Here is a 15,009-nt window from a genome sequence, read left to right as displayed (position 1 = left end):
TGTTTTCATCCATAGCATTTACCTACAAAGAGCATGATAATTTATACAGAAAATGCAGTCTATCCTTCCTGCGGGACAGCCTGATTTATTGACTGTGGATCTGTTTCATATAAAGTGCCCTGAGTAGAACAAAAACCTCCATTCTAGCAAAACCAGGACAGTCTCTTTAGTTTTCAATAAATCGTGTTCTACCTGTGGGATACCTTGTTAACGACTATACGCTAAATCCAGAGGGGGTTTTCCTTTTTCTCTTTTTTCTTTTCCTTTTTTATTTTTAACTATCCATCACAAATATTCTGAGTTTCTGGAGCCAGCTGAACACCCTTGTTGCCCAGGCAAAACTCCTCTTCATTTCAGAGGGAGTTTGGCGTTAGTAAGCTCGCTACATCAAATATCTCATTAGTAACACACTTCTCTGCAATGATCCATCTCGGAGTGACCAGGCTTCATAAACCAGCCTGGGAAAACCATAATCCAAAATCTTCCAAATTCTGCTTGTAGTTAACACCTTAGCCTTTACCTACCCAACTTTTTTTTTTTTTTTTTTTTTCTGTTCAGGATGCAGTTCAATGTCACAGGGTGCTCTGGGTTTCTATTAAGGAGCCTAAATCCTATATCCAGGGAAAATACCTGGGTCCCCACTGTGGGAAACGCCTCCCCAGAGCAGAAGACAGTGGCCTAAGCAGGAGAGCGAAGGAAGCGAAGGGACCAACAGACTTATGGAGAAGTGGAATGAGGTTTCAGCAGAAACTGTGCTCCGTTCCCCCCTCGAGCCTGTCCCTTCCTCACGGGGACCCCAGCCCCATGCCTCCCCTCCCCAGCCCTCCTCCCCGAGGACAGCCAGCGCAGGGATGCCGCAGAGCATTGCTCCTCGGTCCTGCTGCAAACCCCACTCTTTGCATCTTGAGCACCAACGTTCCCCGAACCACCTGAGGTTTTAGGAGACCGAAGGATGGGAGGAAATCCATGTTCCCAGTGCAGCTCTACTGAAAATGTGTCAGCTGCAGCCAAACTGGACCCAAGGGGCCCGTGTCTCTCAAAGGCACTGATGCAAAGCCGAGATCATCATTTGAAAACTTATAGTGATGTAACTGGGAGTGGAAATTGTTTTTTTTACTGAGGGCATAATTCATGCAGAAGGATGCTTATAGCATCCAAAAGTCTTTAGGCTAGCGTTACGATAGTGTCAGTGAAGTACAAAGGTGTCTAGGGAAAAGGGAGTAAATTCCTGTAAAATACCAGCACAGTGAGCTGTGGCAGAGCTGGATCTCATTTCCTACCCTGTGGGCTGGACCCCCTATGCCTCTGCATCCCCCTTCTCCCCCAGCCCTTGTCTGATGAGCTCCAGCCACGCCAGCAGTTCCTCAGCAGAGCCATGAGCGTGCAGCTGCAGTACCAGGTCCATCTGAAGTCCATCATCCCCCTGATGTCCCAGCGATTGAAGAGGACTCTGGGGAGCTGGAGCCGGAGCACAATGGCTTTGAGATACGCGCTACATCTCCTCTTGTGTTTTTCCTGGACGATGGGGGTCTTGATTTCTGACAAAGCCTCGTGTTCCCACTGTAATATAAATTACAGTGTAAAAATATCACAGATGGGATGAGCTAAGTCCTTGACCTTGTTTCTTTGCTGCAAAAAGCCAGGTGGTGCTTCTGCCAGTTTCTCTATTGCTAGTCAGGAATCAAACAGTTCCCTGTCATTAAATTGCCAGTCCTTTGTCCCTGGGCATAGAGCAAAATAAAGTCACCTTTCCAACAGTTTGCCAACTGTTGAGACGTGTTACTATTTCAGTGTTATCTGCAACGTTATTTCCTTTGCCCAGGTGATGCATCGCCAGGCTTCTGGGACCAGACCTCAGGGATGCACCGTGCAGCCTACGCGTGAGACTGCTCTAAAAAGCACCTCTTCTCTGCAGGGGACCTGAAGAAGCCCTTGAGCTTGAGGACACCTTGGTTTGCTTGTTCCTCTCCTCCTAGACCAAGGAACGCCCCGGGCTCCACCTCGTCCTGCCACAAGCAGCCCAGGACACCTGGCAGCAGCGTGGGATGTCCAAGGTGCCATTTGGGGCTTCTTCCTCCAAGGAACGCTTTCCAAAACACTTTGGTCTATGGCAGAGGTTGTGTCTATGCAGTGTTTTATCAGGAGAGTTTCTGCTTCAGCCTTTTCTCAGCTGTTTTGCCTGCCTTTCTGATGCCTTTGCCAGTCTGGCCCGAACTGAATTTGGCCCCTGATAGACACTTCTCCATTAATCAGAGATTTGCCTCAGTGGCAGGGTTGTTCTGAGGTCTAATTAAGTTTACAACTTCTAATTAAATTGATTTGAGATCCTGGGGTGGAAGGCCTTTTAAGAGCAGCCATTTATTAAAAAGTTGGGATTTTTTGCTCCAACAACCTTTTGTGTTAGACTAATTTTAGCATCCAGAAGTGAAGGATGAGTCATCCTGCCTCAGTCTTTGGTGATGTTGGTTGAAGCTTAATCAACCTTAATCAAAGAAGCAATCAAAAATTGCTAATCACCTTTATGAAGGCACTTATGTCAGGGTGAAATATATGGCAATCATATACACAGTCAGGAAGCAAATAACATTTGCTCAAAAAGAATAAAAGTGCTGGACCAAGGACATGTGGGAGACCTGGAGTGCAACCCTCGTGTCCCTCTTCCTATGGTCATTTTTTCTCCCAACACCCAGATAATTAATAGGTGGTATTCGACAGGCTCTCTCACATTCTGCTGCTTCCAACAGGCTGTCGCTATGAACTGCACTGCTGCACACCATCGTTATTCAGATAAAGTTTATAACTTCATTTCTTCAGACTCAATCAACCAAATCAAACATTTCCCATGGAAGATTTTATTAAATGTCATTCCAATGTGGCAGAGAAACTTTCAGAATTATCAAAATTTACCAATTCACTCTTCTTGCCTTTGTATGCCACAGTTATCTTAAATCTTAATAAACCCTAATCAATGCCTATGTTATGCTTAGCCATAAAAGTGACCCTTTAAGGCCCTCCCTTAGGGGACTTTAACAGGAGCTTTGGGGTCAGACCAGGTCCTTACTCACATGGTGTTTCCTCCAGGGCCAACTGCACATTAATTCACTTTTAGTCTTCAGAGACTGGGAAACCTTATTGCCTTTGTGCCCTGCTTGTGTTACAGCCTTTGTCGTGGGAAACTGAGTCACTCCATCATGATTTTGAGAGTCAGCTGAAATCTTATCTATCTCCCCAGCCTTCCCTTTGGAGAAATGCTAGGGGTTTGACTGTTATCTCATTTAAGATGAGTAAGATAATTAAAAGAAGAAAAGCAGTGGATTGAGGAGATGTGGGAGATGTGGTCTGCGGCCCTCCTGTTCTGCTTCCCTTGGTCATGTTCTGTGTCCAACGTCTGGATAATTAATAGCTGCTGTTTGATGCGTTGTCTCGTTTAAGGTAACTAAGAAAACTTGACCTCCTCCAAGGCTCTTGCCTTTAGAGCTTGGTCATATGCAATGGATAAAGGACTGAGAGGGTCATGGATTTTTAACTGGAAGATTTTTTTCCTAAAAAATAATGCTGACATATTGAAAATGTCTTTTTCATCTTGAAAAGACACATTTCAATAAAACTTCTGTAACACTTTGAAATGTTTTCAATGTCAAAAAAGAAATAGCTTTCCAGATATCCAGCCTGAACCATCTTCTTCATATTCAAAGGTAAAATAATTATAAAACAGAACTATAACAAGGCCAGAGAGAAAACGACACATTTCAAACTAATCTAAGCAGACTGAGGATGGACCTTGTCTGAATTTTCTTTCCCTTTTCAGTTTTCATTTCTTTTGTCCCAAGTTAAAACAAAGAAATATTTCAAAATCTTCCAAGTTCAAAAAAATTTCCTTGCCCAGCACTAATTGCTCAATTGAATTATTTGTAGACACATTGCAAGTCCATTCAATTAATCAGTTCCATGAATGCTTTTTTTTCTGTAATCCCTGACCCATAGCTCATTCATAGACCCGATGCTTGTGCTGATTTAGTTAGCCGTTTAACTCATGTGGCCCGAGTCGTTCCTGTTTGCACGGACCCTCGCTTAAGCTCAGGATTTGCATACAGCTTCTAATTCTCACTTAACATTCATTCCTTCCAAAACCTTTGTTGACGCTGACCTCCCATGCTGGGATCCTTGTGGGAAGCCAAGGCACTGGGAGCACGAACCCAGCTGGAATTAATTTGTTTAAAAAGCCAAGAGGACTTTCACTGAGACTTTTTGGCATGGCTCACCCAGTTCTAATTGCTTTATAAATTTCATGGAGTTAATGCTGACCACTGGGTGCTGGGCTGGTTGTGGCTAAGGAGTATAAAGGCAACCCAGGGTCCCAGAGCCTTGTCTCTTGGCCTGGGGGTAGTGCTAAGGAGGAAGATGAGGAGCAGGAGGGGCACCTCATGTAAGTGACTCCTGCTCAGTAAATAGGCAGCCCAGGTGATGTTCCCAGAAATTGCTGTATGCCCAGTGAGGCTGTGGGGTTTGGTAGGTGCTACGGTGGTCCTGAAGAGCCTTTCTGTTCCCACAAGCCATAAAGGTGGTAAGAAACTACTTTTTTTTGCCTACTCCTTTGTTCACCAGGGCTAGTTACTTAGAGACTGCCTGAACATCAGGGCTGATAAGATATCTCAGTTGTGCATCAAAAACTGTTGGTTTAGGGTTTTTTTCACTTAAGCCCATGTATTTTGTTGCTTTATTAACAGTGGAAAGTTAAGGTTTTGATTCTATATGAAAGTACCTCTGTCACTCTCTGAAAAGTTAATAAATAAGTTCAGATTTAGGGTAAATCTGTAGCTCTCTTGTTCCTTTGCCAGTAGAAGAATCTGTAAGTATATTAAATCTTTCTCTTGCTGATTACTGCAGGGATTTTTACTGCAAGGTAAATCTGCATTTTACAAGCAGAAATGCTGTCTAGATAGATGTTTCTGATAAGCATCAAGGGCTATATCTGATAACATTCCCCTCAACTGAAGTTGACAATGAATATAGGAAAGAACTTGGTCCGCTTCTTTGCGCATCCCAGAACATTAATTTTTTTTGTCAAATCAAGGTCCTGAAGAACAGAATGTTAAAATTGCTTAAGATGAGGCTTAACACCCAGTCAGCCAAATTCTCTTTTTGCCTCCTTACCTGTTCACCCAGCAATGTGCTGTAATATGCTTTTGTACGTGGATGAGGCTATAACACATAGAAGAGTGAGGACTGGTGTAAGTCACAGAAAGAAAAACATATTTGCAAAATATCTTGTCTTGGGAAGTTGCCCATGGAGTCAAATAATATATTCATAGTCATATGAAGTTTAACTCTTTAAGAAAAGCTCCAGGTACTGGCTGGGTCCAGAGCCTTGGCTGGTGCAGACAAGGGTTGCTCTGCTGTTGCGCTGCCTGGGGCCATGCACAGGCTCTGCCTTCAGTTTGCCCTGTGCTCCGGTCTCGGTTACTGTAAATAAAGCCCCAGCAGCCAATTTACAAAATTCACTTTGGAGAGCTCTGGCTTTAGTTCTAGCTGTTAACCAACAGGGCTGTCATTTGAGAAACTGTGTTATGGATCTGCTCAGAGTGGGTTGCGGCGGGCTGTGCAGTCAATGGCCGCACCAGGGCAGTCACAGAGAGTAAACAGCCCAGCTATAGCTCTGTGTGTCATGAAGAGCAATAAAACCCTATCAAGAAGGAATCACAAGCACCTAATGAGAATCAGATGCAGCATAATATAGGCCACAGGCATGCTCTTATCCAGATGCGCAGGGAATTAGGTACGTAAACAGAGTATAATTTGGTTTTACATCTTATTTTTCATCCTCAACTTCAGAGGGAAATGAGTTAGTTACTGGCAGTGGCGTGTAGGAAAGCTGCCGTTACGTACTCAGCAATTGCTCACACACAGCTTGGTGTGATGGAGCTTCCCTCTGGGACCGGGCACTTATCTCCACTCGAGGTGGGCTGGAGCAAACATCATGAAGTCCTCTGAGCAAAGCACCCAGCTCTGGCTGAGAGGGTGAAGGGGAACCATGCGTCTGAACAGCCTCTGGGGTGGAAGAGATGAGCTGGTGTCCCTTGGTGCTGGGGCAGGCAGCAGTGGTGTGTGGCTATGGGTGCCGCAGCCCTCACTGTCCTATGCAGCAGCAGGACATGGGGCTGTCCCTCAACACAGAAGGTCCTGCTGTTGGAGCTGCATCGTGGGCCAGGTGGCAGAGGCAAAGGCTGGCTCTGCAAGGAGATGCTAGTCTCTTCCTTGGGTGTTGGAGAAAAGGGCTCAGCAACTCTGAAGCTGTGGCTTTGGACTCGGCATTAGGGCTGGAGAAGGAGGATTTCACCTGCCATGCTTCTGGCTTCTGGTGTGCTGGTTGCTGTGCCTGAGGGACAGAAGGCTGTAGGGCACTAGTGGGAAATTTGCTTCCCACATGAAGAGGAAAGCTACTTTCAGCGTCGCCTGCCTCACACTAGCGATTGCATGTATGACTGCATTTGTTGCAATCAATGCAGAAAACCCTGGACTTAATGTATCCACATTCCAAATGCAGAAAGGAAGGAGGCTGTTAGTCAGCCAAGCAGGGCCAGAAGCCAGATGATCTGGGTGTTAAGCCTTGCTTAGCCTTGGTGAGGTATATAAATCTGGGCAAATAACCCCATTCCTTCTCCTTTAAATTGGAAATAACTCACAGAAAGTCTTTACTTTTTAAATGAAATGTGTCTTGAGCTGTACCTCTGAGTGCAAGGTGGTATAAATGGGACTTAGGTTGATGAAACGGACCTATGTCTCCTCTCCTGAGGCTACTTGGAGGTTGGCTGACTTGTTTCCAGGACTGAGATTCCCAGTGTTTGAGAGGGATCAGTCTGACCCTTGCATTGCAGAGGCAAGGACACTTCACCTGGGGGCTGGCAGCAAGGGGACTTGTTTTCCCCATGGATCGAAACCTGCTTGACAACCTCACTCCTCCCCACCATGTAGCTGGCTTCACAAATCCCATCCCTGATGTGCACCGCAGAGTGGAGAAGAATTGCTGTGAGCCAACTGAGAGCTGTGTGTCTTTTCATTACCACCAGCCCGAGCTTGCCAGGAAGGCTTTCTACTGAGCAGCGCCAGTATCTGTGATGATGCAGAGCAGTTGGTATTGCTTAGCTGCTTGGAGAATATGTTTGGGGCAGATCTGCAGTAGTTTCTTGCTGGGGAAGTGGCATCCTCAAAGATTTGGCCCTCTGATTACCTGTATCACCCTCAGGGTTTGCCCACGTATTTTGGTTAGAAATCCTTTTCCTCGAACACAGCTGAGCAAGGACGCAGCTTTCCAGTGTGCTGCAGTCTGTGATCCAGGAACGTGTGGGGTACCTGGCCCCCCACTGCCCTGTTAGCCCAAGGGGCCTGGGGGAGCTCAGCATCCAGCTCCCGTACAGCCAGACCTGCAATGCTGCAAGAGCTGTATAATTGAGACAGATTTGTGTTAATTACCTACTTACCTGTGAAAACCTTAAGGTTCAGGACTAAGGGCAAGGAAATTATACTCAGGGGATATTTTAATGAGCAGAAAAACCTATAGTTTGTCTCACAAGTCACTTTTTATATTAAAACTTCCTGGGCTTATAATTAGAAATTTAATGTTTTGTGAACCGCAGTTCAGAAACTATGGGGAAAAATGGTTTATTTCCCACCCCTCCACTTTCTTAATTGTGCTCTCAGGTTTGTTTTCCAGTGGTTAATGATAGCACTTATTCCTACCCTGTCTCACAGGGGAAGTTTAAATCTACAGGGCACTTCTGATTTTTTTTATATATATTCCTTCAGGTAGTCAGTGAACCAGAACTAATGCAAGTGTTTGGCTGTTTGGAAGTGGAGGAGAGGGTGAAGGAAAGGCTGGCGGTGCAGGGGCCATGGCCCCCCAGGGACTGTCACCCTCCTGGCACACGGGTGCCAGTCTGATGGGCAGGGTGGTATGGGGGAAGCTGCCCAGGCCAGGGACCATCTCCTGCAGAGGCCATGGCACCATGCAAAACACTTAATAAATGACATGATTTAGAGGCAATTAGGTAATTATACCTCTCTGCTGTACTCCTGAGTTCAGTTCACTCTCCAAGCTCTTGGGCTGAGGCAGATGTCACATTGCTCTCTGCAAAGATAAGTTTTTTTTGAAAGGGCCTCTTTCATTGCATGTTTTTTCTTTTTCTTTACTCTCAGTCCAGGGGCAGGAGGGTGGCTGGCCATCTTTGCACAGGCTTCTGCCAAGGGTGCTGATTTACTCTGCCGTTCCTAATATCAACAGCTGTAGTCCAGGCCACGCAGGCATAGTGTTTTAATGCACAGCACTCCCCATTTCAGGTGTAAATACATGTGTGATGGTGAGGCTTGGTGTGCATAAAGAGGCATCCTCCCTTACACTGCTGCTGCAGGACAACATCATCGGAGGAAGTTGCACAGGGAGGAAAGAGGTCAGAAATAGTAACCAAGAGGCTGTGTATAGCTTCAGACTGACTCCTCTTTAATCTTGGAGTGAAGCCACTTAAAAATAACAGTGACCTTCCTTCCCCATCCCTTTGCATGAGGCTGTTTAATTGTTGCTGTCCTGTGGAAAAGGACCATAGTGTGCATGGGCTGAGTGGTTCTCCAGCGAGCCAGGCTCAAAGGGGGAAAGGCTGATGGGGCTTAGACTTGGCACTTTGAAGTTCAGATGACTACTTAGGGGGGGAAAAGGTGCTTACCTGAGTTGGGTGGCTTGCAAAAGGTAGGGAGGCACATCCTTGGGGCTGGCTGTGCATGCTCTGTCACTTGAGAGAAAAAAAGAGTGTAAGGGAGAGGTGCCCAGCAAGGAGGCAGCAGAGCCTGATGGATTGCTCAGCTGCAGGAGGAAGCCTGCAACCACAAAAGTGGGTTTCTCAAATCTGGAAGCTGGGCTTTTAAGCCCAGAAGCAGACTTGTCAGTGGAAACATTTGGGGAACAGCTGGTATCAGCTATCACTGCTCCTCCTTGTCCATGGGGATGGATTACATTGCTGTAAATTACTGTGTTGGCAGCACTCCCTGTTCACACCCCGTGCCTCGGTAAAATCATAGGCTGGGAATGGAAGATGTGGAGCATCAGTCCTGGCTTTATGCCACCTGGGAGTTGTCTGTGCGAAGCAACCCTCGGGTACCATTTGGGTGAACTTTCTAGGAGTCTTTTACTGCCTGAAAGCTGGTTGTGAGGGACAAGCAAATTCGGATCTAGCCCATATGATCTGCATACAGCAGAAATCTGGATACACCCAGAAGGAAAGAAGGGAAATTAGGACAACAGAAGTTGATGGGCTGAAAACATAATTAACATGTTGAAAAATTTGACCTGAACTCAGGCTCTTTCCCTTTCTCTTTTCCTTTGTCACTATTGGTTTGGGTTTTGATTTTTGATATTACTGCTCAGGATAAATTTTGCTCCCAAATTAAGAATAAATTATATCAGCTAAATGTCAGGCTAATTCTGTTGCAATGCAGTGGAAAAATCCTATAACGGAATTCCCTTCCATGTACCTTCCTTTGATTCACTCTGTGGCTCAGCTAATAGTTTTGCAGCCCTGTAGATTTCAAGTAACCGAATAACAACCCAGAAGTTTTCTTTATTGCATCCATCTGCTGCACTGGGATGGGGAGCAGCTCCTTGTGATACACTTAGAGTAACACATCTGCTGCTGTACACTGCAGTACAGGGTCCTGGCCCCTTCCCTTGCTTTCTGGGACAAACAAGTAACAGAATGACAAATAAAGCTGTGGTTGCCTTTGTCAGCTCCAGCTCCTTGTGCTGCGGGCTAGGTGAAATGCCCACATAATCATGGCACCATCCCATATTTACTTAAAACCATTAAACTATTTATAATGGAGAGGTCATCAGCGTGCTGCATTCATTAGCAAGGGCTCCAGGGAAGAGACACCAGTGAGCAAAAACCAAAACAGGCTCTACACAAAAGGAGTAAAGAAGCATCCTTTTGAAATGTCAGTGCTCAGTGGCAACTAAAACCAGGAAGACTTAAAATGCACGGAATACTCAGAGTACAAGAGCCAGCCCTGGCTGCCAGGGAACTCATGGTGGGATTCCCATGGATGTGCAGATAGAGGATCAGGTCTCTGCTGCACAGTAAAATGTAAATGGATTTCCTTTATGAAAGGAAGGGTGAAATTGCTGCTTGTGTAGAGAACCAACAGTGGTGAAGGCAGGCACGCAGCCGGTCGAGGAGGGAGGCAGGCAGGGTTGGGTTCATGCAAGGGCTGCATGCTGCAGGTTGCTGAGCACCTCTCTGAACTGTGGGGTGGCTGCCAAGCTGCACCCAGGTGAGTGTGAGGTCTCTGCCAGGAGCAGGCTGGAAAATGTCCATTGAGGGGAAGAGGCTGCTCTGCATGGCTGGGTGCGAGTCCAGCGTTGGGTCAGGTTGCTCAGAAATGGCCATTTGACCTTGCAAAGTGCTCCTGGGCATTGCAGGGCAAGTGAGTGTTAGAGTCAAATGATAAAATGGGGGAGTGGGGGATGTGCCCTCTCTTGGAAAGTGTTTCTGAGCAAACAAATTTGTCCAGTAACTACATTTGAGGTAACTTAACACTACTGGAGTGGTTTTATAGTTCTTAGTCCCCTTCACTCCATCTCTCATTGAAATCTGTTCAGAAGAGCTGTTACACCTTGTGCAAGTGCCATCCGGTCTCTCCTGACTTTGCATGCAGGCAAAGCTAACTGTGGTACTGAAGCTCACATTAGGATAATGAATTGGAAGAGGTCAGAAGAGATGAAGAGACGAATATTTCATCTTTGGCTTGCCATGCCCTTTCAGAAATTAATTTGCATTGGGCAGTTGTGTGGTACTTTTCCTTTTATATTTCCTTTTCTCATCCTTTTTTAAAATAGACATGGATCACATCCAAAACCCAAAGTGCTCAGATGGTCTTCGGACTTGTCCTTGGCTCTTTATACTTTCCATTTCCCAGGCTGCCCTCTGAAAATGTGTTTCTAGAGGTTTCTCACTCTGATTTTTTTTTTTTTTTTTTCCCTTACCTACACGGAGGATTTTCATGTTTTTAGTGACAACAGAGTTGCAGCCCTTGCAAAGTGGCCAAAAACAAAACCCAGAGCTGTATTTCCCTTCCTTCTCTGCCCCAAGGTCTTCCCCCTCCCTGGTTTATGCCTTCACGCTTTCTCCCCCTCCCACCCTGAAACTCCATTAAAAATTTCCCAGCTTTTAGGAGTCCCTGCAGACACAGAGGGAATGATTTTTAATTCCCAATTTCCATCTTACTGCTGGGCTCAGGGCATTTTATTTTAATGTAGAATTTTACAGGAATTCCTGTGGGGACTTTTCATATCCATATTTCCTTGTAGAGCTGCTGCTGAATCATCTAGGAACTGAAACTTGCTTGGCTGGAGAGCAATGTGTTTCTATAAATTATCGCCATGCTGAAATTGGCCCTTGTCCAAAGCAAGCCTTCTACTTTGCTAATACGCCTTGAGTCTAATCCTTGTCGTATTGTGGAAGACAAGGATGACTCATCTCCAGCCGGTAAGGCTGGACACAGGGCCTAGTGACACACACACACAGGAGATGGAAACCAGGAACATATATGCCAGGAGCAGCATTATAGCCAACATATTAGAAAGGCAAAGACAACTCTGTTGCTTCAGATGTTGTCTCCAAAGAGTCATTGGGGAGCAACAGCTGCCAAGAGCAGGCATGAGTAACTCACTGCGGGTCATCCTCTGATGTGCTCCTTTCTCCCAGTTTTGGTCCTCTGCTGGGAAGTGGATTCTGTCTGTCGTTGTACAACACAATTCTGTGTCCATGGATCTGGATCTTCAACTAAAAGCTCATTTGGTGCAAGTCAGGAGTGTTAAGACTTAATTCTACAGCAATAAAGAAAGGAGCGTAGCAGTAAAATGGTGTTGAAGGATGTATGGGAGATATGATGTCCATCCATACATGGTGCTGTATGGATGGATTTCTTGCACAGGGTTTTGCTAAGTGGTCTTGGGATTGTGGAAAGCCTCCATGACCTCATGCTGAGGACTGGGAGTTGAGCTGTTCCTGCTGTGTGATGGGAGCAATATCTTGATTTTTTCCCCTCTGCGGTGGCTGCCCATGACGGGTCTGGCAAGCTGCTGTCAGCAGAACTGTGCAGTGGACGCCTTGACCTCCTCTGGGCAGAGCAGGAAGGTGGAGCTGCTTCCTCTTCGAGCCTGCCTGCCAGAGACATGATTCAGATTTTACAGCTAATTGACTGAGCTGATCTTGCTGCCAGAAAGGGGTAATATTCAATGGGTAGCTTGTCTTTCAGTTGCTGCTGTCCAAGACCCTGCACGCACCTTATAAAACCAGTCCTGTGACTTGGCCGACTGGTCACCCGGAGGTCCAAGTTCTCCCGTGCCCTCCCCTTCTCATTTTACCTGCTGCTCTGCTTAACCCTCCATGCCTTGCAAACACTCCCCTACCTGGGGAGGAGGTAGTGGCTATTTACTGAGTGACCCAGAGTCAAGACGGGATTTATGGTGGTTTCCCCATATCTCTCTGCTTCCAATTAAAGCCCTGCTCCACAGAGGCGGGGGTTGCTCTGCAAGAGGATAATGAACGTGGTGGAAATGAATCGGCCCCCGGTAGCAGGAGGAGCTTGACTCGAAGCCAACTGAAACTCACTGTGGGCACTGGCTCGAAACACCATCAGTCCACAGCCTCATTGGACTGGGTGCTGTGTAGTTTTATGGACAGCCCTGAGATCACAGCTGGAGGGCACGACGAGATAAAAAGCCCATGTGGCAGATGAAAACCGATCAGCGCGTTGCTGAATACGAAACGAGGAAGGAAGCTTGTAAATACCACACCAAGGAGGCCGGCGTGTGCCGCGAGGCTGGGCTGGCGGTCGTACAAGCCCTAGCGCTGCTGCTTGCTTCTTGGTCTGCTCATCTGCCACCCAACTGCAGTCTATTTGTTAACACTTCTTCCCAAAGCTGGCTCCCATCAGAGCCACTGCTGAGCCGGCTTTCATCTCTGTGCCTCACTGGAGAGCAATGCCAGGCTGGAGCACAAACGACCATATAGCCGGCAGCTCCAGGATCTGGCCCATCATACTTCTGTGATGGTGCTAGGAAAATATAGAGCAAACAATGCTGTAGGAATAATTTAGCCCACATACGCTGTACAAGAGCTATTCCCATGATGTTTGCTCAGTCCCCGACTAATTTAGTACACAGGACGGGCTGGCAGATTATGCAGCGAGACATGCTAATTCGGGCCTGCGGTTCATGTGAAAGAATGACGAGACGGTCTGGGAGACAATGCGAGCTAATATTAGGACGCCAGGCAGGGAGTCAGGAATCCTAATCCCGACTGCCACTGACCTGCTCCCAGGCCCCAAACCCCTCTTTGGAGCTGCTTGGAGAAAAGGAGCATCTCCCTTTATGTTTGGCTGAGTTAGCCCTGGGAGCCGTTTATCCCAGCCAAGGCTTCTGGCTGTTATTATATATAAATAGTAATGATGATCATAATCTTTCCATAGCGGGTATGGCACTGCAGGGCTAGCACCTCGTATCCAAGATGCTGCTTTTGTTGGACTAGGCTCGTACGTGCAGTAGATGCTGCCTTAGCATAAAGATGCTCTCGTGGGACCAGCAAGCAGTAAGTTGATCAGGGACATTTCTGTGAAGATGCAGCATCAGACGCCGCCATGAATTCTTCTGCTTCAGTGCTTCAAAAAGCAAGACAGGGTTTGTATATCTTCCAAATCACTGACTGATATCTTGTGGTGTGTTAATTGGCTCTGCTTCTGAGAACATTTATGTGTGTGCTCAGCCTTACACATGTGGCTTGTCTGATGCCTGTAAATTACTCTCATGAGAAAGTAAAGCCAGGCCCCAGATGGCTGCAGGATCAGGGCCGCGCTGTGTGTTGCTGCTTTGTCTGTTGTGGCTTTTGCCAGAATTATAATTGTGGCCCAGAGAGGGACCTCCCAGCTACTCCTCACTGTTGAAGGGAGAGCGCATTGATACCGCTCTGGAGGAGCTCCTTCCCAAAACCTCAGCTTGTCCCATTGTAGTGCCTTATTGCTACTTATTAATATATTTCTTTTAATCTTATTGAGGGTACTTGGGCAAATTTTTTTGTAAGGATAAAATCAATTCTCTATCATAGAAATCTTCCCCATTTAGAGTTTCTGCTAGGTGGGAAGGGATTTCTGCTGTTTGTTCTGTATACAGAATTGCTATTAATAGTCTGTGCTTCAATTCTTCACTTTCAAGGAAAAAAAACCTGCATAGTGGAGCTGGTGGACAAGATACTGCACTGATTCAATCCCATGTGCCAGTTAGTTTTGGGAAGCTGAGCCTTAATGACCAGTTTTATTTTCAAACCAAATCATGAGATTGACACCTTTAATTAGCTCCACACAAGCTGTTTGAACCAGGCTGTGCTATGGGGTGAGGTGAGTTTTTCCAAGTTTTTTCTTCCTGATTTTTTTTTCTATAGTTAAACCATCAGACTCGAATACATATCCATCACAAGGGACTATCAACTTACTCAACACGCAGAATCTTTGAAAGGTTCAGGCTTTGCCTCTTCTTTATGGTGCCATAAAGACTTACAGCAGAAGTCTTTCCTTATTTAGCTGTCTCCTGATAGTTTTCAGGATTTTTAGGGGGAATGAATAGCAAGTTTTATGTGTTGAAGATACGTAGAGAAAATAGAGAGGAGACACAGAGAATGGGATGGAGAGGTGGTACTGTGTAGAAAGCAGGGGGAGGACCAGTATCTCCATCAGCCTCAGCAGAGCTGGTGGTGGAGGTGGAGGATGCGGCATGGCTCTGTGTGTCTGCAGAGGGAAGGAGGAGGGTAATGAAGGAGGAGAGAACGAGGCTCTCGGGGTCTGAAGTGAGTTTGGGTGAGTGTTGGTGCCTTGGGCAGTTGATTTGAGCTCTCAGCACAAATGTGAGCCCTTTTCCTTTTTGAGCAGCAGAAGCAGAAAGGGGGAGGTTTATCAGCTGAGACAGATGAATTG

This window comes from Nipponia nippon, unplaced genomic scaffold (assembly GCF_047370975.1).
Source record: "Nipponia nippon isolate SJK-2023a ecotype South Korea unplaced genomic scaffold, ASM4737097v1 scaffold_9, whole genome shotgun sequence".
NCBI lineage: Eukaryota > Metazoa > Chordata > Aves > Pelecaniformes > Threskiornithidae > Nipponia > Nipponia nippon.
The sequence above is the reverse complement of the archived record's forward strand: the minus strand, read 5'-3'. Positions refer to the sequence as shown.